Source organism: Enhydra lutris, unplaced genomic scaffold (assembly GCF_002288905.1).
Source record: "Enhydra lutris kenyoni isolate GAN:26980312 unplaced genomic scaffold, ASM228890v2 scaffoldscaffold75, whole genome shotgun sequence".
NCBI lineage: Eukaryota > Metazoa > Chordata > Mammalia > Carnivora > Mustelidae > Enhydra > Enhydra lutris.
In genome coordinates this window covers 2,467,108-2,488,182 of record NW_019154159.1, presented here as the reverse complement: position 1 = coordinate 2,488,182, position 21,075 = coordinate 2,467,108, and positions in this window count along the sequence as shown.

Here is a 21,075-nt window from a genome sequence, read left to right as displayed (position 1 = left end):
CCCAGGGCTGCAGAAATAACACCCCGGCGTATGGATTCACCACACTCTGCTTATCTACGCTTTCGAGGTTGGACCTTTGGGTCATTTCCATCTTGGGCTGTATTGCTGTGAACGTCTGTATTCAAGATTTTTTTGAACACCCATTTTCGATTCTTTGAGGGTCTATTTCTAGGAGTGGAATTGCTGGGTCATTCGGTGGTTCGGTGGTTAGCTCACCGAGAGGCACCAGATTGGTTTTGCCGACGGCCGCACCCCCACGTTCCCCAGCAGCAGGCAAGAGCTTCCGGTTCTCCCCATCCTCTCCCATGCTCGTCAGCTGACATTTTTCTCAGTCGGCCTTCTTAATGTCAATGGAAAAAAAAAAGCGTTTTCAAGGTTGGATTCTTGCCATGGCCTTGGCCTTTCACCTTGGTGCTGTGGCATCATTCTGTGGTGTTCCGCAATGGAGCAGGGGAGCGTTAGCAGGAGAGCTGCTGTGTCTCCTGACCTGGGAGCTGGGTGTCGTGGGAAACCCATCGGGGGCATCGTGGACAGGGGATCCTTCGGCAGGGTCAACCTGGTGGGGCTGGGGGATGGTTGAGCTTTGGAGAAGAGTCTCTCTCTGCTATTAGGTGCGTGGCCTTGGCAAGTAATTTCCTCTCAAAATGGCGTGGCAGACCCTGTTGGTGCCCACCCAGAGCCCCATGACATTGACTTCTGTTTGCTCTTGCATTGGGGCCTCCTGCACAAGTTGGGGTCCCTCTAGGAAGAGGCGCAGGCCAGAAGTGCCCATCAGTTATGCCCCGGGCAGCAGCCCCCTACCAAGGGTGCCAGGGAGTTGGTGGATAACCTCGTAGCCTCCTGGTCGGGTCACTCTGGCTCCCAAAATTTGCTGCTGGGCTGGAGCTCCATTTGCCCTCAGTGATAACTGTAGGAACGAGGTACCTGATTCACCTGCCTCCGGTCTGCACATCCCCTCCCCACTCCCCATGGGTGCTTCCTGTGCTCCCCTCTTGATTAAATGACTTGCACTCCGATCCTAGCCTCAGAGCCCCCTCCCTGGGGACCCTGCCACAGCCTGCGGGTTCTGTCTTTCTGTCTCCGTGGATTTCCATCTCCTGAGCTGACTCAGTGCTGGGCGCGTGGCGAGCCCTCGGTAGGCATCCGCAGTCCCCGTCACTGTTAATGGGGGTAGGAGTGGTTTGTAATTATCGGTCTGTTTTGGGGGGCGTCTCCCCACGGGGAGAAGTCAACTGGAAACGAATCTGGAGGCAGCTTAATTTTAGCAGAGTTCTTATCCTATTAACAGACCAGCAAGGTGCGTGGTACAGAATTGTGGGAGCTTGTCTTGCGGCGGCAGCACCCAGTTTTCACAGACATCTGAGTTCCTCTCCAAAAGGCGCTTCTTCCAGGCTGAGTCGCAGATGAGTAGACTTCCCCTTTGAGTGTCCCCTGCCTTGGGGGGTGGGAGGGTCATTGGGTGTGGTCATACTGGTCTAGAAGCAACCATGAGCTTTAGATAATCCCCAAAGTGGATCACCAGCCTTGGAAAATCGAGATGTGGCCGTGCTGCTTTATTCCCACCCTGATGGGGACACTCATGGGGGAGGGGTGCGCTGAAACCCGCTGAGGGAGGCACCAGCATCTGGAAGAGGAGGGGGCAGTCAGTTCTGGAGAGGGCGGCTGCCTGCTGGAGCTGAGTGCAGCGGTGGGGGGGGGCGTGTCAGCCCCCCTTACTCACTCTCTACCCTTCCTTCAGAGTGAGAAGTGGTTCTCTTCGGACCAAGGGTTTGATACTGGCTCTTTTGGGGGATGGCTTCTCCAAGAGGACGGGCAGGTGGAAGGAGGGCCGAGGACTACTAAGAAATGGATGGGTGGCCCAAGCTGGCCTGCCGTCCTCTTGTCACCCTCTCTTTGCCATTGGCTGGCATGTGCTCAGGCGTACTCCGCAGTTAACTTGGGCAAACAGAAGGAGGATCAAGTTTCTACCCAAGTGGGCTTCCCGCGTCCTAAATCCTTCAACTCAGAAAAACGTGGAGCCCCTGACTCCTAGACCTGTCTTCTCATCACTACACATCGGCACCTTCCACTGTGAGGCCCAGAAACTGGAACCCCGTGGACCCTCCTCCTGCGGTTCCGGCTGACCTCTGCCCCAGGGCGGGGCCCCTGCTCCGCTCATCTGCGGGTCTGTCTCTGCACTGCCTCCCCCACTGCTCACCATTACCCCCTGCCCCGCGAGGCGAGCAGTGCGTGTTGGGAGAGGAGGAAGACCAGTATTCAGGGTTGGGTCCGAAAGCAGGTGGTGGGGGGGACTTTAAAATGCCTAGACTCCGGGGCGCCTGGGTGGCTCAGTGGGTTAAGCCGCTGCCTTCGGCTCAGGTCATGATCTCAGAGTCCTGGGATCGAGCCCCGCATCGGGCTCTCTGCTCTCTACGGGAGCCTGCTTCCTCCTCTCTCTCTGCCTGCCTCTCTGACTGCTTGTGATCTCTCTGTCAAATAAATAAATAAAATCTTTAAAAAAAAAAAAATAAATAAATAAAATGCCTAGACTCCTGCCCGTTCAGAGTGCTCCCAGTTCTCCCTAACGTCTGTGTGCTGGTTGTACTGAATGCATCTTTTATTATTATTATTTTTTAATTTATTTGAGAGAGAGAGAACGTGAAACAGAGCATGAGCAGGGGCAGAGGCAGAGGGAGAAGCAGACTTCCCGCTGAGCAGGGACCCTGCGTCGGGGCTCCATCCCAGGACCCTGGGATTGTGACCTGAGCTGAAGGCAGATGCTTCACCGACCGAGCCACCCAGGCACCCCTGAAGGCATCTTCAAACCCAGGCATCCAGCTCCTGCCCGCTGACCCTCCGGAGTGTCTGGGGCTGCGGCCGCCCTGGCTGTTTGCAGCTAGCCACCGACCGGTCTGTTCTCGCAGGCTGGGAATATGATGGTCGGGATGGCGGGGCTGAATTTTTCTGCACACTTTTCCCGAGTTCTTTATATAAATAGCCACTCCGCGGCCATCACCTACTCCATCACAGAGACCCATCGAATGAACCAGCCGAGCCCATAAAAATTATTGCACAAGTATTCCAAACAATAAAGGCAATTTTACTTACCGAACCATTAAATTTACGTACTTAAATTAGACCCAGCCCGAGGTCGCAGGGGGCTGTCTTGGGCCGGGCACACTGTGAGTTTTGGGAAGCGCTATCCGGCGGCCCCACCCCTCGCATGAAATCGATGAGACGCTTCAACTTAATCATCTTTACAGTCAGGTCTTGATTTAGGTGCTTAGCCGCATTTGACCTGCTGCTGGCAGCCGCCCCTGTGTCCTGGGCCGTCCAGACGGCGAGAAGTGAGCAGGAGGCTGGTGGGCGGCTGCAAGGCTGCTCGGACCCAGGGCGTGTCTTTGGCGGATCTTGTCTCTGCTTCCAGGATTTGCTGGAGACTCGCCTACGATTTTCTTTTATCTGGAGATCACAGCCAACGTCTGGGAGACACACCATGCCCCTGAGGTGGTCTCCCTTGACCCCCACGTTGAATCTGACATCGAGCCTGACCCATGACATCTTTTACATATTTCTTGGATCTCTGCCTCTTTTCCATTCTTAACACCAATGTTCAAGTTCAGGCACCAAACTTTGCCTCTTTCGTGCTAATTCAACTCCAAGCCCTAGTTGTCAGAACACTTGATGGAAAATCTGAATCTGACCTCATCTGCCTCAGCTCAGAGCCCTTCAGCCGGGCCCCATTGTCTCCAGGGAAAAGGGGGTTGTTTGGGTGTGGCATTCAAGGCCCCTCTGTCCCATCCCCTTCAAGCATTCCAGCGTTTGTCTCCTGCCACTCCCCGCCTTGACCTTTAAAGGGCACTGAAACCAACCGGCTCAGCAAACCCTGCCTCCATCCCTGGCCACATTCCTCCCACCTTTAACTTTGCCACAAGCCTCAGAGACTTGCGTATATAATGCCCTGGGCCAGAATGTCCTCCCCGCCTCTACTTTCTTGTGCACCTGGAATTCATCCTTTCAAACGACTGAGATATCGGCTTCTCCCTCTCCTCCATGTACATTTCCAAATCCTCAGGTTGGGCTCAATGCCCCCAGGTAGCTCGTGGGCCTCCTGTCACTCACCCATGTATTTGGAACAACGGGTTAACATGCCTACGGACGGGTGGCGCACCTATCTTTGTATCTTCAGCCTCCAGCAGAGTCCAGCAAGCAGGGATGCTCCAAAAAGTCTGCCAGGCAAATCCCTCGGCAGGAGGGGATGGTGGCCCACAGGCTGCTCCCCGGGCCCTCCGGGCACCCGCACGCTCTGCCCCCTACCCCCGGGTCCTAGAACGTGTTTATTCTTCAATTGTGCACGAGTCAGACCCAGGACGACGCAGATGGAAAAACGTCCCCACGGTCACAGGGCAGGTACCCAGGTGCTTTTGCGGACACCGGTGGAAATTGGGTTCTAGTCGTAGGGGGCCTGGAAAACATCCAGGAGGCCTCGGGAAGTTCCTCGGCTCAGCCTTACCTCTCCTTGATGCGTATCACCTGGTCATTTTCAGAAGCGGCTCGGAACAGACGTGTGGGTCAGCATGTGTCGGGCAGGGGAGATCTGAACATCACCCGGGGGGGCACTGCTGATTGTTCGGGATGGGCCCCCACCGTCTGCTCCCTGCTGAGGTCATCCTCGTTCCCTTCCAAAGGGGGACTCGGGGGGCCCTGGCTCCCTGTACCTGTCTATCCCCAACGTCATCACTGAATATCTATTCGTAAAGCGGAGTGTGTGTCTCCGCAGCCTCGTCTGAGCACCAGGCTTGCTAAACACTGACGATCCCCCGGAGGTGCTGGCTGGCATAGATGTTTGCGTGTGCAGGACACCCCCCACCACGAGGCTGGGAGCGCCCAGTCCCTGCGCAGGGACCTGGACTTCCTCTTCTGCTCCCCATCTGTGTTCGCCACGCCCAGGCCTGGTCTGTGCCTGGAGTGTGCGTCTAGCCTCACGGAAGCATAACGCAAGCCACATCTGGAATTTTGAACGTTCCAGGAGCCACATTCAACAAGTGAAAAGAAAGAGGCGAAATGAAATTCAATAATACGTGTTATTTAACCCGGGGCGCCCTGCACATTGTCATTTCAACGTGTAATCAGCATAAACCTCACTGATAAGAGATCCCCCCCCCCTTTTTTTTTTTTTTGGCACCGAGCTTTCGAAACGGGCCTGCCTCTCCCGCCACGGCCTGCTCGTTTGGAGCCGTTTGGCTCCGAGTGTTCATGGACCACGTGGGGCTGGAGGCGACCTAACTGGACGGTGCAAATGTTCCCAGCTGACATCAGAGGATGTCTTGGGGTTGGGGGTGAATGTCCTGAATTCCGTCGCTTGCCGGTCCTCCAGTTAGGCGGGCAGGAGGCAGCAGGAGCCGGCCCCCACCGAACAATGCCCCGCTTCCAGCAGGAGAGGGAGGACCCGGAGGCAGCGCAGACACCGTGGAGAATAAACATAGAGACTCCCGCAGGGGCATCGACTCCGGGTGGGGGGGGTGGGCGAAGAGACCTCCATACCAGGGCCCCGTGGAGGCTGCCGGGCGAGGAGGAGGCGGGCTCTGGGCCAGGCCCTCAGGGAGCAGAGGGCAGGCCCAGGACCCCTGGGCTGTGCCCAGAATAATGGAGCGGGGGCCGCCCTCGGGGTGTCATGCGGGCGCGCGGGTTTCCCAGGCAGCGCCACGGGCCTTGCAGGCACCACGATTAATGGCCGGATACCCCGGCGTGGAAACCATTTAGAAGATGGCGTTTTGTCACGGGCTGTGTTCCGCGCAGAGTAAAGGTCGTACACGGTTAAGAGCGTTATCCATATTTCTTAGGCAAACACGCGGAACCTTGTAGAGCAGGATTCCTGCAGAGCAGAGATCCGTCTCTCGTGCCAGAGGGCCCGGGGCGTAGGGGCCCTGCGGGAGCGGAGGAAGGAGCACAGCCGGGTCCGCGCAGGGGCCAAGGACAGGGCACGCGCAGCCCCGCAGCCTGCGACAGGCTGTCCAGCGGAGGAGAAGGTTCTTCTGAACATCCCTGGCTTTGAGTCCCTGGGATGGCCCCGGGGAGCGGGCGGTGCTGCGTCGGGAGGTGGGGGGTGCGCATCTCCAGCAGCAGCCACCCAGCCTTGTGCTGGGGCCTCCGCAGGAGTCCAGAAGGGGCTTCCCGGGGCTGTAAGGGGGATTGAGTGACAGGCGGATGACCTGACACCTGGTCCCCTGCACTGGGCAGAACCCCAGGCCACGGAGGACCCTAAGCCCGGAGCTGTGGGAAACACCGCAAAAGAAGGCCACGCCTCCCTCTCAGCAACTCCTGGGGTGACTCTGGTCAGCCACGAACCCCTGAGGACTGAGGATGGCTCATGCTTTTGAGAGACTCGTGTAAAGGAGCCCAGGGTGGTAGCTGCGGACCTTCACCTTGGCCCTGAGAGCAAGCAGCGGGCTGCGATCCTGTCTGGGCCTCGGCCTTCTTGCGCACTGTACACTCCCGGCCACCACTGCCACACACATGTGGCATAGGGCATCTGTCAGAGCCTCCTCCCTGCTGTCCCTACCCCCCTACAGGTAGCCCCCTGTCTGTCCTCCCCCTCGAACCAGTGTCCGAAAACCTAATGTGGTTACTATTCCCTCGGTGCTCCCAGTCCCAGCCTCTTCATCCACCAGGAAGCTGATACCCTTGGACTCTGCTGTGCTGATAAATGTGGGACCAGCCGCTCGTGGAAAAACAAAAGAGTGTGCACGTGTGTGTTTATTATAGGTTTTACCAACATAAAGGGTGTGGAGCACCAATTAACAAATAATAATAAAGTATACATTCGTCCTTATTGCGAATTCCCTGTAGCCAACGGGTACTCAGAATGCCTTTGCTGATCTTCGCTGAGCTCTTGTATCTGTAGTCGACCCGTGTTGCTATTCACCAACCCTAATTTGACAATCTGTGACCTTCACAGTGTCATGGCAATAAGCCCGTTGAAAGCCGAACCTGTATGATTAACATTCTCTCTACTGCTTTCTTGAGTCTAGACAATCAGCAACACCCCATAAATCAAGCCATGATTTGTAGAGTTTGCCAATTTCCATGGTGTAAATCCTCATAGCGCAGCCAATTTCAGACAAACAGCATGAGCTCATGGAGCAGCGAGCTGGAAAGAAAGGTGTGGTGGTCACCATTATATAATGTTTCCAGCATCCAGAGGCAAGAAATACAAATTATCTCAAGAGTGCAGCTACTAATCAAATGTAGTGAAATAATTAGTAAGTGGGGAGTTTCGAGTTTTTCAGATCATTCTTTTGGACAAAATTTCTCTAATTGTGAGTTTCTATCATTGGATTTCTTTTAAAGGGCTCCATCTAGCAACCAGTCCCCCAAATTCCCGACAATATAAAAACCAGATCTGGTGCTCAGGTAGAAGCTGGCTCCGGGGAGCGGCTGCCTTCACCCCTGCAAGCTGTCTCTGTGGGCTCTTCACTTCCTTCGGGCTCCCGGTTCCTTATTCTGCTCACTCTGCGTTTCTCTGAGCTTTACACACAGCGCTACCTATGCCGGCCACTCTTCTCTCCTTGTCTCATTGCCCAGACACCCCTGCCTCCCCATCTCCTCCCTCCTCTCCTCTCCCCTCCACTTCCTTTCTTATTGCTTGTAGATTCCAACCTGGAGCCTGGGGCTTAAATTACTCACATTATTATCTTACCTCCGGGTTGCAGCAAAAAACATCACTGCCCGGAATGTGTAATTGTCGCTGAGACCTCTCTTGCTTACCTCTGGATTCCTTCTGGCCTCGCTGAGAGACACAGAGACCCAGCCGAGTCGGCCAGCTCCTCCCTCTCGCCACCCAGGCCCACCTGCGCCTCTGGGTCTGGACTGCATGTGGGACAAGGGTGGCATTCGAATGGCTTTATGGTCCCCTCAGCGTCTCCCAGGGATGGGAGTTCAAGAATGTCCTGTCAAGAATGTCTAATTCAAAGGAGAGATGCCAGCATGAAGAAGTCTAAAGAAATGAGGATTTTCCTTGTCCTCGTTCTAGACTGGAAAAGCACCACAGTGCTTGCACAGCACGAACATGGGGATGGAGCTGGACATGCTTATAAATGAGAGCATGCTGGGCACTCCTTCTAGCCAGGAGCAGAGGGGGAGGCAGGAGACTGCTTGTTCGTGCGTTCATTCAACGTATACCTGAGAGCCTTGCCTTAGGTCCTAGGAAGGGCACTACCGGGAGCCACAAGCTTCCCTCCTGAAGGACCACGAGCCCTGTCTTGCCCTTTCTCCAGGGAACGAAGATGGTAGAAGACCACAAAGGACATGAAGGATGAGGAACACTTCAAGTTCAACCTTCACGTTGCAAGTCAATTACATGAGTGGCTCCTCACGACCTCCGTCTTCCAGCCTGGAGCCCGGAGCGAGACCGTGCCCCCTGAAAGTCTGGAGGCGAAGCCCGCCCCCCTGCTTCCAGGACCACGCGGGCAGGAACAGCCCCAAGCTGCCCAGCAGAGGGGTGGAAGAGCACAACAAGGTCCCGGGCGTGGCGTTCCAGGGCTTGAATGGGGAAAGAAGGTGCTCGGTTGTCCCCACTTCCACTGGGCACCTAGGGCCAGCTGGTGCAGATGCGATTTGGGCCTGTCAGGAGGGAGGTTTGAAAGTGCAGCCTCGGAACGCAAAGCTAGGGCTGCGGCCGGGACTCCTCAGGCTGCCTTCCCGCCAGGGCATCTGTTCCCCGGGCCGAGACAGGGTGGCCAGTCGGCTCATGACATCAGGTTTCTTATTCTGGTTCCTGAGAAGCAGGTGCGTGAGCCAAGCATGTGTGTGAGTGTGTGTGTGAGTGTGTGTGTGTGTGTGTGTGTGTGTGTGTGTGTGTCCCAGAGAGCTGGCAGAGACGGTCGAATAGCTCCAAATAGACAGGAGGCCGCACCCCACATGAACGAGTTAAGGGAGGTGAGAGGGTGTTTCTCTCCAGGGCTCCTCATCTCAGGTGGTCTTAAACCCTCCCGTCACTCTGGTCTCCCCCAGCCCACGCCTCCTCATACCCCGACAGTCACTCTGGACTTTTCCTCCTTCACCTTCTCCTCCAATCCCTCATTCCCTGTCTAGAACCTGGTTCACTGTCTCTGCCCTGCCCCCTCACCTGGAGAGGACAGCGGTGTCCTTCCTGGTGCCTCCTGTCCTCCTGCAAAGGCTCTGACCGGCTATAACCCTTCCACCACCCGCTTCCTCGGCCACACCTCCTGCTGTGTCCTTCCTGCTGAGCTGAGGGCGCCCCCCCGCCCCCTGCCATGTCTCAGGCCGGGACTTTATCTCCTGGTGCCCACATCGTGTTGTTTCTGCTCTTCTCACCTCTGCTCACCTGCCCACAAGGAAGAGGTAGGCACCCTCTGAACCGGACACAGGCTTTGTCCCCTGGGATGTATCCCATGCACGTTGGCCGTGATGTTCTTGAAGACTCGGGCCACCTCGTCGTGCGTCTTCACCAGCTAGCGCCCGTACGCAGAAGGTCAGCACTGTGAGTGTCTTAAAGAAACCGTACAAGTCGTTTGCAGGGCGGGACACAAAGCAGGAAGCCTGGTCCACGGTGGGCGCCCCTGACCCTGGTGGCGTGATGGATGGTTCGGTCTGTGAGCTCACAGGGGAGGCGTGTGTGAACAGGCGTGTGCCTGCAGGCACGTGTAAGAGTGGGAAGCAGGTTGCTTGGGTAGAGGGGCACCCCGGGGAGGGGGTAGAGGCAAGTGTGTGGTCCTCACCGGCAAGCATGCGTGTCAGGCACGGCTGATGACTCTCACTTCCTGGCCAAGTGCCCCTGCCCCCTCCCCTTCTCCACTGCCCCCTCCTCACCCCCAGGGTCCTGGGGCACACGGCTGCCCCGCGTTGGGAAGCGCGCAGAAGCTTCACGGGTCTGAACGCCTCGGCAAAACCCCTGGATGTCAACTTTGCCTGATTTTCTAATTTCATCTCTTACAAGCTTTCGGGATGCTAACATGATTAAGTTCTTCACACAATTTATTAGCATCATGTTGGAAATCTAGTAGTATATTATACTGTCTGAGTAATCCAATTAGCAAAATGTATTTATTTAACGGGGAATATTAGCCACACGCAATTCCACAGCAAGTCCATCCCCGCCTTTGCCGCGCTCCTTGCGTTTGCCCAGGGGCAAGGACTGGGGCGACCGCAGACATCTGCGGAGGCAGAGAGGGGGGCAGCCCCCATTGCAGGGTGGCCAGGGATGCCCCCATTTGGACTGTGATGGGGTGAGTCACGCTGAGCTACAGATTTTGGCTCTGAGACCGGGTGGTCTTGGGGGAGGAGAGCGAAATCCGAGGACACTGGGTTCAAATTCTAGCTTTGCCCCTTGCTTCGAGCTCCGGGAATCCTGGGCAGATTCTCGATCTTGTCTGTCCCCCAGCTTCCTTAGAACAGGTGAAACGGAGACAAGAAACCCCCCTCGCGAGGTGGGTGTGAAGATTCAGTGAGGCAGCCCAGGCAAGCCTGGCCGGTGCTGGGCACGCTCTTGTCGAGAACCCAGCCTGCTCTGTGGGCCTCAAGGACGGGCCCCACCCCCAGCACCCTGACGGAGGAGGAGTCTGGCAGGGGCTCCCACAAGCCACCTGAAGAGGGTGGGCGTGGTGGGTGCTGTGGAGGAAGGGACTGTTTTTGAGTGCTTGCTTTGGGACCTCCCACCTCACTCCCCACACACCCAGGCTGGTGCTGGGGCTTCTGTCCCTGGTTTCACTCACCACAGCAGCCGGCTCTGCCGGGCAGGCATCTTCTGTGTCCCTCCGCGTCGTCACGGTCAAGACCGTGAGACCCAAGCTACCCCATTCTCTCCCCAGCACGCAGCGGGGGCCCAATAAGCCCCTTATTCCCAGTTGCCTTCCTCTCCGTTGGGGAGCATGGGAGCCAGTGCTGCTCAGAGGGAGCGTGGTGAGTCCCAGGGGTGGTCTCGCTTGGTGTGCTGGTCTCCTGCCAGGGAGAATGACAGGAGAGAAACAAAGGGACCCCCACTGGCAGAGGCTGACCAGCCTTGCTGCGTCCTACCAGGCACCCCTCTACCTGCAAGGATCAGCCCCTGTGTGTGGCACTGACTCTTTCCTCCCAGAGGCCCCAAGACCCCCAGAAACACTCCAGCGGCCAACTCGGGGCTCCCCTTTCTGCCCTCCCCAAGACTGCATTTTTAGGCTCCCGATGGCGCTCTTCTCTCCCTCTAGTGTGACTGAGACATCTCCACCATGTGGTTCCCCCCCCCAGACTAATAGCTGCGATGTTCCGCCTTCCACATCAATGACAGGTGCGCCGCGGAATAAGGCTGCCTGCCTGCCAGTGGGTTTCGCCGATACCACGCCGCTCTGTGCTGAGCAGCACACCCTAAGGCAACTGAAATCCTAATAGGTTCCTCTAACTGCCTCCTGCATCAATTTTGACACCAGACGCTTTCTTCTTCCTCCCCACGGCTCGCCTTATAACTCTTCATTGTCATTGATTTTGACTAAAAGAGAGAGAAAGACCCTGCTTGTGCTATTGCCATTCTAAATCAGCGAGGCAGAGAGGCAGAGAGCTCCGGGGAGAGTGGGCGAGGGCTCCAACACGATGTGCCCCTCGGATCCTGGAGCAGAGAGGGGGGTCAGTGAGGGGGACAAGGGGGCTGGGGTGCTGACGGCAGGTGAGTGAGGTCCCCGGGGGGGGGCCCTCTGCCGCCTCCTCTTCTCCTCCTGCATTTGGAGATGCTGGCAGAGGGTCGCATTTCAAAATGCTTTCCATCTCAGGATCGGAGCCAGCCTGGCCACCCTGTGTGTGAGCTCTCCCCCAGCCCTGGCCATTTACTTACAGTCTGGGCCACACTCGGCCACACCCTCCCACTCTGAGAATCCCAGGTTCAACGATCAGTCAGCCATAAACCCAGCGGGCTGGATCTGAGAGGTCTGGGCACAGAGGAGGTTGGCCTGTGAGTGAGGGCAGGGGTGAGTGGTAGGGGGGTTCCCTGGGACCACCACTGACCAAAGTGTCTCTGGGAGGAAGGGGAGGGGAGAGAGGGAGCCTGCTGGAGGGGCAGGGGTGCAGTGACTGCCCTCTCTCTCATTCCCTGTCTTTGCCCACCTGCTACCAGGCTAAATACCCCTCATTGTAACCATGTACAGGGAAGCCCCTTCCCATTTTCAAGAGGTTCAACCCACCGTGGACCACCCAGAGAGGCTGGGATCCCTGCATGTCATGTCCGGAGGACAGGGAGGGCCCTGACCCACAGATGGGGGACTTGGCAGGGCTGGCCTCAAAGGCAGATGCAGGGAGGGGCTCCATGGAGTCCAGAAAGAGAAACCATGGTGGGGGCTGCTACTGGGGACCTGAACCATCCTGTCCCATCTGGGCATGCCTGGGGCCGCCCCGTGGGTGTCTCGGGCACCCAAGAAGCAGGAGCCAGGGCACGCTGATTTCCCCTGCGCTCATTTCAGTGGGAGTCTCCGCGAGCCCATGGCTGGACCCAGCTTGGTTGCGAGGCCTTTGCAATGCTTTCACATCAGAGCAAATCCTTGATGCTGTACCCCAGCTTCTAGCTGGGGGAACATGTTGACAGTGGGGTGCAGGCCTCTCCAGGTTCCCTAGCCTGGGCTCCCCTGTGGTCCTCTGGCAGGGGAGCGGGGGCGTCTCCAGAATGGGCGTGTGCTGTGGGCCCAGGGTGAAGGAAGGAACTGGCTTTTCCTGTTTCTAAACCCCTCACTTGTTGGAATCTAGCCGGCTGCTTCAGGGGTAGATTGGGTTCTGGAAGGTAGACATTTGGGGTCTGCCCCCACCGCATGGCCCAGAGTAAGTCCGCCACATCTATCTGTGAAGGGGAAAATGCTTTTTGTGGCTCTTCTGTCCCTGGACTCCCCCTTCATGGGGTGCTGGGTCCTTACTCTGGGGCTCTCTCATCTCCATGTACCAAAGAAGCCGGGACAGAGGAGAGTTTTGTCTGTGTCCTTGGGCCCTCTGGTGGGTGGTGGTGGGGGAGGAGACGAAGGCTTCCTTTGGTGGGGGTGGGGAGGGGAAGCTTCAGGAAAACACAGCTCTGATCCTGGACAATCAAGGGCGGGCCCCTTCCTGGGGGCCCTCGGCCCAGTGCCCTGCCCGAAGGGGAGGGGTCTCCCAGGGCAGGGTCTGGAGCAGAGCCCCGCAGATGGCTCCTGCAGGTAGAGTCACCAGGCTGGGCAGACACGGTGACCGTGACGCTCCTGGCAGCCTGATTCTCTGCACCCGCAGGTGGTGGGCCCTCGGGGGCCGCTCCTCCCCACCCCACCCCCGGTGAGTGGGCAGCCCCCGGCCGGACTCAGGGTGCCGCTCCCCAGGAGCACAGCCACGCACGGCCGCTCGCTCGCACACCCCATGCATCGAGCCAGCTCTTCCCGCGGATCTCCGGAGCCCGAACTGGCAGTTTCCTGCGTTTGCAAAGCTGGGCCACCCAGAGGATGTGGGAGGGGCGGCTTCCGGCCCCCGAGTTTGGCAGCTGTTGCCGGGCAAGAATTCACCCCAGCCTCTGCCATTGGTCCTTTGGCGTCTTCCGGGCAGAGTGGGGAGCGTTGCCCATGCACAGGGGGCCGGTCTGCTCCATCGCCCCATGGAGTCCATGACCATCAGCTTCGGGGGGACCCCTGGGGCTCAGGGCCCTCCCAGCCAGCCCCGCACGGGGAGAGCAGCCACATTGCTGGGAGACGTTTATCCTTTATCCTGCCTGCTGTGGCTCGCCTCGGCCTCCTCCTCTCCTACCCGGGGCTCATGCTTTTCCCTCGCCCCATTCTTGCTGGAAAAGCAGGCGGGCACCCCCGCTCCAACCCTCCCAGCATCCCGTCTGCTGGAGGGCAGTGTCAGGCCGCCGTGGATGGCCAGCATCTGTCCTGGACAGTGGGGACTAGAGCACCCTTCGGAGCAGCAGCTCCCTGGAGGCAGCCCCTGCCACCTCTCCACGACTGCACATCCAGGGACCGAGGACTCACTGTGCAGCCGACACGTGATCAGAAGCAGCAACCCCCCCCCATCCCTCTCCCCGCCAGAGTCGGCCCCTTTGCGCCCTCCCCATGGAAACAGGACCTAGGGAGAGGAGGAGCAGACACCAGGGCCAAGTGGCTGTGTGGTGGCAGAAAAACAGAGCAGGGGTGGCGAGGTGAATGGCAGAGCGGCTGAGGGATGAGCAGAGGCAGGGGAGGGAGGGCGGATCCTGAGGAACTCTGCAGAGCCCACACAGCGGTCACCCACACCTGTCAGGGGTCCCCCCTCCAGCTAGAGTGGCTGGATGCGCTGAGCCATCCAAGCGGCCACGAGGGGAAGCCGGCTGGGAGGCAGCGAGGCATAGGGGTTAGAGCACATGCTTTGCAGGGATACAGACCTGGGGCCATATTGCTGTGTGACCTTGGAGAGGTCTCTCAGCCTCTCTGGGCCTGTTTCCTCATCTGCTGAATAGGAAGAACAGTGATGGCGGCGTGTGTGGGGCTGCGGTGAGGACCCAGCGTGATGATGCATGAGGACTGTCTAGGGCAGTGCCCGGCGAACAGTACATTCTTAACACATCTTGAGACACGTTGCCGGTGATGACATTGGCCCAAGTGTGGATGTTGCTAAAAGCCTCAGAAGACAAGAGGCCTGGGTTTTACAGCACACGGCCACACTTGGCTGCGTGTTCGTGGGAAATGCACCTGTCACTCCGGATGACCTCTGGAGGTCGCTTAGGGAGGGAGAGGCCTGGGGCTGGGGGGTCGCTGAGGTCCTGACTTTGTCCTGGGGCCTTTCTGCGTGAAACAATGAGAGGTTTTAGGCTCATGGTGTCCGGTGCTGGGACAATTACAGCCCATCCTCCCGCCAGTGACGACGTTCGCCACATTTCCAGCGAGGAAGCCGGAGGCCCACGTGGTTAATGACTTGGCCCAAATAGCACCTTCTCGGCCACGGAGGGCCAGAACCACAGCACCGACCTCTGCCCGGGGTTCCCGTGAGGCCGGCAGGCTTGTTTCTGAATCCCTGGCCCTCCCCAGTGTCGGCAGCCCCGACAATCAGCGCTAACATGCAGGAGGCCTTGCACCGGGGAGTTTCAATAGGAATGTTCTGGTACGTGCCATTAGATCGGGTCATTGCCGTGTATCACGGGTCTGGAGCCTGCCAGGATGCAAAGTCCTCGCTCGTCTTATCTCATCTGGTCTTCCCAGGACTCCGTGAGGTCCTCAACCCAGTTCCCGGGGCACAGACAAGGCAGAGGGGCGGGCCTTGCTCAGAAGAGCCCCAGAACCAGTGAGTGTTGGGTTCTGAGCCCAAAGGTGCCCTCTCTGCCCTCTAGCATTCTACGACCCGGCCAGAGCCCGGGGGTCACGGAAACTTGGCTCCTCTGGGAGGAAAGCCCAGGCAGAGGCCACCTCCGTCCCCGCAGTGAAGGGAACTAGCCCGGCCACATCCTGCCTGTGCTTGACTGGGAAGCCGAGTGTGCTTATGCAGCAACCCCCCCAGCCTTGTTGGGCCCCCAGACCTCTTGCAATTGCCTGCTTTGTCCCCCACTGCCTGGATATCCCAGGGAGCCCTGGCAGCTGGAGGGAAGGCAGGCCAAGCTGACGGGCGCTGGATGCCAGACAGTGACTCTGGACAAAAGGAGGTGACCCCAGCCCCAGTAGTCCAAGGACTCACACAGTCCAGTGGGGGGTCCCAGGGTGCATCTGCTGCACTCAGGCATTGTAATAACCTCACCGACACGCCCTTTGTGGGGGCTCTTGGAGCACCCTCTGTCCTGTGTACACGCTTGGAAACCCAGCTCCAAGAGCTCGTAGGGGACGTGGGCAGGCTCTGAGGTCCGTGCGTCTGACTCCAGACCCTTCCTTACAAGCCCGGAGGCCAGAGAAGAGCCATCGCCAGCTTGGGCACAGGGGCTCGGCCCACTGGTCACAGGAGGGCAAGGCTGGAAGGTTTTGAGGAGGGTGGACCTGGTCTTGCTGCAGCAGAGGGAGAGGGAGTGAGGGCTGATTAGGGCCAGGCGGGCCGGGTTCGGGGGAAGGGAGTCAGGACGGCCTGGTAGGAAGTTGAAGGGGAGGTAAAGATGGGCACAGGCGGCCTCTGGAGAGTCTCTAGTAGGAAACAGATCAAGTCCTGTGGAACCAGGTGTGGTCCCAGGTGGCAGGCCCCAGCCAGAGGGCGGGTACAGGTCGGTGGCCCCTGACAGGTCTTGCAAGGACTAGGCAGGACTTTGACCTGGGGCCTGGGGTAGGGCTGAGTCATGGGGAAACAGATGGGTATTCTGGGGTAGGGAAGGGGTCTGAGGGCTCAGCAGGCTTGGACGCAAGGCTGTCGACCCTGAGCGTTGCAAGTACACGTCAAGGGGCCCGGGCTGCAGCAGGTGGGCCAGGGTTGGGGACAGGTAGACTGGTAGCTCCAGCTAGAAGGAAAGCCCAGGGGGTCTCCTCGTGGAGCAAAGCCCAGGGCACCTTAGATAGCCGGGATGGGCTCACCTGTCAGCCGGGATCAGCCTGGGCTCAGGGTCCAGACAGAAGGGACTCCACTCCCTCTCCCACCCTGGAAAGCACACCTTGGCAGCACGGCCCTGTTATCTCTCCTTCTATAGCTCGCTTTTTCTAGAATTTCCTGTAAATGGAAGCTTCCAGGACACAGCCCTTTGAGTCTGGCCACGTTCAACCAGCATAGCGGTTTGGCCGTCCGTCCATCCTTCACACCACTGCGCCTGCTAGTAGCTCACGCCTTTTTACTGCTGAGTAGTGTCCCACCGACTGGAGAGACCTCCGTGCATTTTCCCCTCCACCTGCTGATGGACAGCTGGGCTGGTTCCAGTTTTTGGCTCTTACGAGTAAAGCTGCCATGCGTGTTTGCCTACAGGTCTCTGTACGAACATATGTTTTCCTTTCTCTTGGGTAAATACCAAGGGATGAACCCGCCGGGTCACCCAGTAAGTGGATATTAAACTTTGTATAAGAAACTACCAAACTACGTTCCAAAGTTCCCCCAGGGTGGGAAGGTCTCATTTGCAAGCCAGAATGAGGGGTATCCAAAACTTCTTTTTCTCCTTCCCTGAACAAAAATCATCCCAATGCATGGAAAGGAATCTGTGTCACATCCATGTAGGTGGGAAACAGAATATGAGGGAAGCTGTAAGGCCTCTGAAGCTACGGGGTTCTCACCAACACCACCGTCATCCCCTGTGTTCTCCCCGGCACCAGCCCTGCCTTCCCCCAGCGGCAGCACCCAGGGGTGGACCTGAATTCGGTGCTCACCATTCCTGGACTTTTCAAAGAATTTTCTCCCTAGAAATGCATTCATCAACACGGTGATACTTGTTTTTTTGTTTTATGGGTTTTTTTTTTCCTTTTGTTTTCCTAAAAAGACCGAACAATGCACACTTGGCTCAGAATCTTGGTTTTTGTTTTGGTTTGGTTAACTCGGCGTTCAGGACTCCCTTGCAAAGGAATCGCTCAGGTCATGGCATGTAGCAGGAGTCCACACGTTGTTCAAGCAAGGTAATACCCCACCCGTGAACGCAGAGCGATTTATTTACCTGTCCTTCTACTGATGGACTGCTTGGCCCCTCTCCCAGTGTTTTGCTAGAAGTCGCTGTAAATATTCTTGTATATGTCTCTGTATCTACATGTGCAAGGTGTCCCCTCCGTGGACATACAGGCATGGAGCGGTGGGGTCGCAGGCAAGGAGAATATCCAGAATGAGTTCTCTTCCTCCTCCTTCGTAACCAGCATCTTTCCCATCCCCCAAGCCCGGCTGAACGTTGGCCTCGGCGCTGGGCACTTCAACTGGGTCTCATTCAACTCTCAGAATCACATGGGGAGGAAGGCTGCCTTACTAACCCCAGTTTACAGACCGGGTTCCTAGGGCTCAGAGAGGTTAAGTCACTTGCCCAAGGCCACACAGCGAGTACATAGCAGGGCCCCGATCTGGGTCCAGATCCCGCAGCGTGGCTCAAAATCCTTGATCTCAAGGCCCCTCTGCCGCCTCAGACACGCAGAATTCTGGGCACGGCTCTGGGACGGCGGAGGCTGCCGACACGTAGGCCGGCTGACGCGCATCCAGGCCCTCCCAGGGAGTGTGGCGGAGGTTCACGTGTGCGCAGCTGTGACAGGCTCGTCCCCCGCTGCTCCCTGTGTGCCCGATGCTGGAAGCCCCCTGCGCAGGGAAAGGGCCTCAGCCCCTGCCCTGCTCACCTTCGCTCTTTCTTAAGTGGCTGCGAGAGATGCCATTTCCCGACACCGAATCGGGCTCCATCTGTCTGTCCCCGCAAAGGGCCGGCAGCTCAGCTCACCTACAGAGGAGTCAGGGGAAGGGAGCGACCAGGGACGTTCTTGCCCTTCCTGGGGTTAAACATCCCAGTTTGAGGTGAAGCAAATTCCTCCCTGGAGCCTATGGCCTCCAGCTGGGCCGTCGGAAGCGCCACCAAATCAGGTCCTTTAACACTGAATCATGTTAACAAGACAGCGGGACGGGCTCATCCTACACTTGCTGAAGGCCGGCCCCCGGGGCTGAGCCGGACATGCCAGTGGCAGGTCTGGAGGCCGCGGGGTGCCGGGGATGGGCTGGTAGAGACCCTCCGTCCTTGGAGCATCTGAGGCGGGCATGTTGTCCTTGCCATCGAGGGTAAGAAGGAATTCTCCCTGGGCCTCTGTTTGGGGCCCATGGTGTGCAGAGAGACAAGGGTCCAACCAGGAGAGGCCATCGAAGACTGGAGAACCCTCAGAACCACTGCCCCGCCTGCAGGTGGGAAGAGGACCCCCTCCCCCACAGCGAACCCGGGCTCCACCATTCTGTGTTCCTGACGATTCTGGCCAACCCAGTGCTGTCCGACTGAAGGACCCTGGGACTCACCCTTGCCCCTTGACCTCTGACTCCAGTCCCTCTACCCATGCAAATGCAGGGCGCGGTCATGGAGCTCCTTCCCTAGTGACTCTTCAGTCCCAGAAAGGGGAAGGAAGGAAGGGAAGGAGGAGCCCCAGCCTCCAATGGACAGCCTGACCCTGACATTGCCAGCTCCTCATTATTCTGGCAAGACCCCTAGAGACCCTGCCTAAAACATAAGCGTAAGGGGCACCTGGGTGGCTCAGTGGGTTAAAGCCTCTGCCTTCGGCTCAGGTCATGGTCCTAGTGTCCTGGGATCGAGCCCCACATCGGGCTCTGTGCTCTGCGGGGAGCCTGCTTCCACCTCTCTCTATCTGTCTGCTTCTCTGCCTACTTGTGATCTCTGTCTGTCAAATAAATAAATAAAATCTTTAAAAACAAAAACAAAAAAGAAACACATAAGCGTAATATCTGAGAAGGACAATACAGGACTTCACTGGCATCCCTTAACACTCTAGCAAGAGCGAGCGAGTCCAGGGAGACCTGTCACTCAGCTGGGACTCAGCTGGGGGGCAGCAGGTGGAGAAGCTGTACCAGGAGGCTGGTGGCGTTGTCAGGGGACCCTCTTTGGTGGACCCCTGTCAACCCACTAAAGACTGCCATTTCCCTAGGTCCTCCGTCTTGGAAAGTCTGCTCTAGGGAGTGGTCAGGACTGGCCCGGAGTTGTGCCTTCAAGCCGTCCCCGTCCCCGTGCTCACCGTGAAACACCTGTGCTCCTCTCCCTGCTCATGTTTTTGCTCTTTCATTTGGGTCTTCTAGATTTCCTTGTCCTCAGTGTGTGCCTATGAGTCTCAGATGTCCTGCCCGGCTCCCCTCATTGGTGTCCATAAAGGTCCTTGATTCCCTCCCAGACCCCCAAGCACTGAGTCGATGCCTATGACTTGAGATCTGTGTCCCCCTTGCCCTGGCCAGGTGCTGGGGTTACACACAGACGTGTCGCATCCACCAGAGCCACGCCTTCCAATTCCTCCGCCACTGGCCCCTGCCGCACACAGCCCACGCGTCCTGATGGTCGGGTGACAGTTGAGAGAACACATCCTGTGTGGGGGGCACCGTGCCAAGCATTCAGTGCATCAGCTCATGCAGTTCCCATGACAACCCTCTGCAGGGGGGCGTGATGATCACCCTGTTTTACAGACGAGGAACCTGAGCAGCCACCATCGCTCTGGCTTGGCGCCGGCGTTGGCTTCCTCCTTCAGGAATGGATCCCTTTGCCTTGGGCCCGCCCCCACCTGTGCCCTGGAGACCTGAGCAGCCTGATCTGAGCTCTACCAGGTCCCCCCAGCCTTGCTGCCTCGGGCCGGGATGTCTGGGGGCTCCCGGGTAGCTCTGTCTTTGCATTGGCCTCTGGCTGGCCCTCTTGCCCTTCTACTATTGGACGATGGTGTTGACTGTTGGTTTCTCTGGTTAAAGACCCTGCTTTTCCTTCCGTGTGTTCTATGTCTGCTCAGCAGAAAAGAGAATGAGAGTCTGGGTAGCACCCAAGCTGCCTGCTGCTGTTCAGGCCCCGACTTTACACGTCAGTGACTTCAGATAAACTGCTTGGCCTTGACCGAATGGGAACGTTTACACCAGGGGAATTGGCAAATGCCACAACTCAGAGATTTTCTTCTGCTGGAAAGGTGGGCAAACACTTAGCAGCACACGCTGGAGAGGCCCCCTGGAGTCCTTTCCAGGCTGCTCTAAGAGGGCCCGCCAGCCTGCTTCGTCCTCTGGCCCTTCTCCTCCAGGCTGCCGTCCCCTTGACGACCGGCTTTCCCTGTTCACACAGTCTGGTCTGCTTTCACTCAGCTTTGGGCCCTCAGCTCGCAGCCAACACCAGAACTTACTTTAAAAAACAAACACTTGTAAACCGAACGAGACAAGGTCCCCACCCAGAGCCATAGACAAGCATGATTTCTTTCCCCAGTGAATGGGAGACAGAGCCTGGTCAGCATCGCCCATTACAAAATGTGGTCGTGGCCAGCTTTCATCTGTTTTTCCCCCTGAGCCAACCTTCCTGGAAACTGGAGGTTCCAGGGGTTCCTGGAAATGTGAGTCTGTGGGCTGGGGATCACAATACTCTCCCGTGTCCTTCAGAACCCCTGGAGTGTGTCAATTACTCTGCATGTCGGGCCCAGCTGTTCAAGCGATGTGGCCAACTCCTCATTGACACAGTTGCATTAAAGATTCAGGATATAAATTTGAACAAGGATTAGCCATTCCCAGAACAAACAGCCCTTACCCGCACTCCTCCCAGCACAG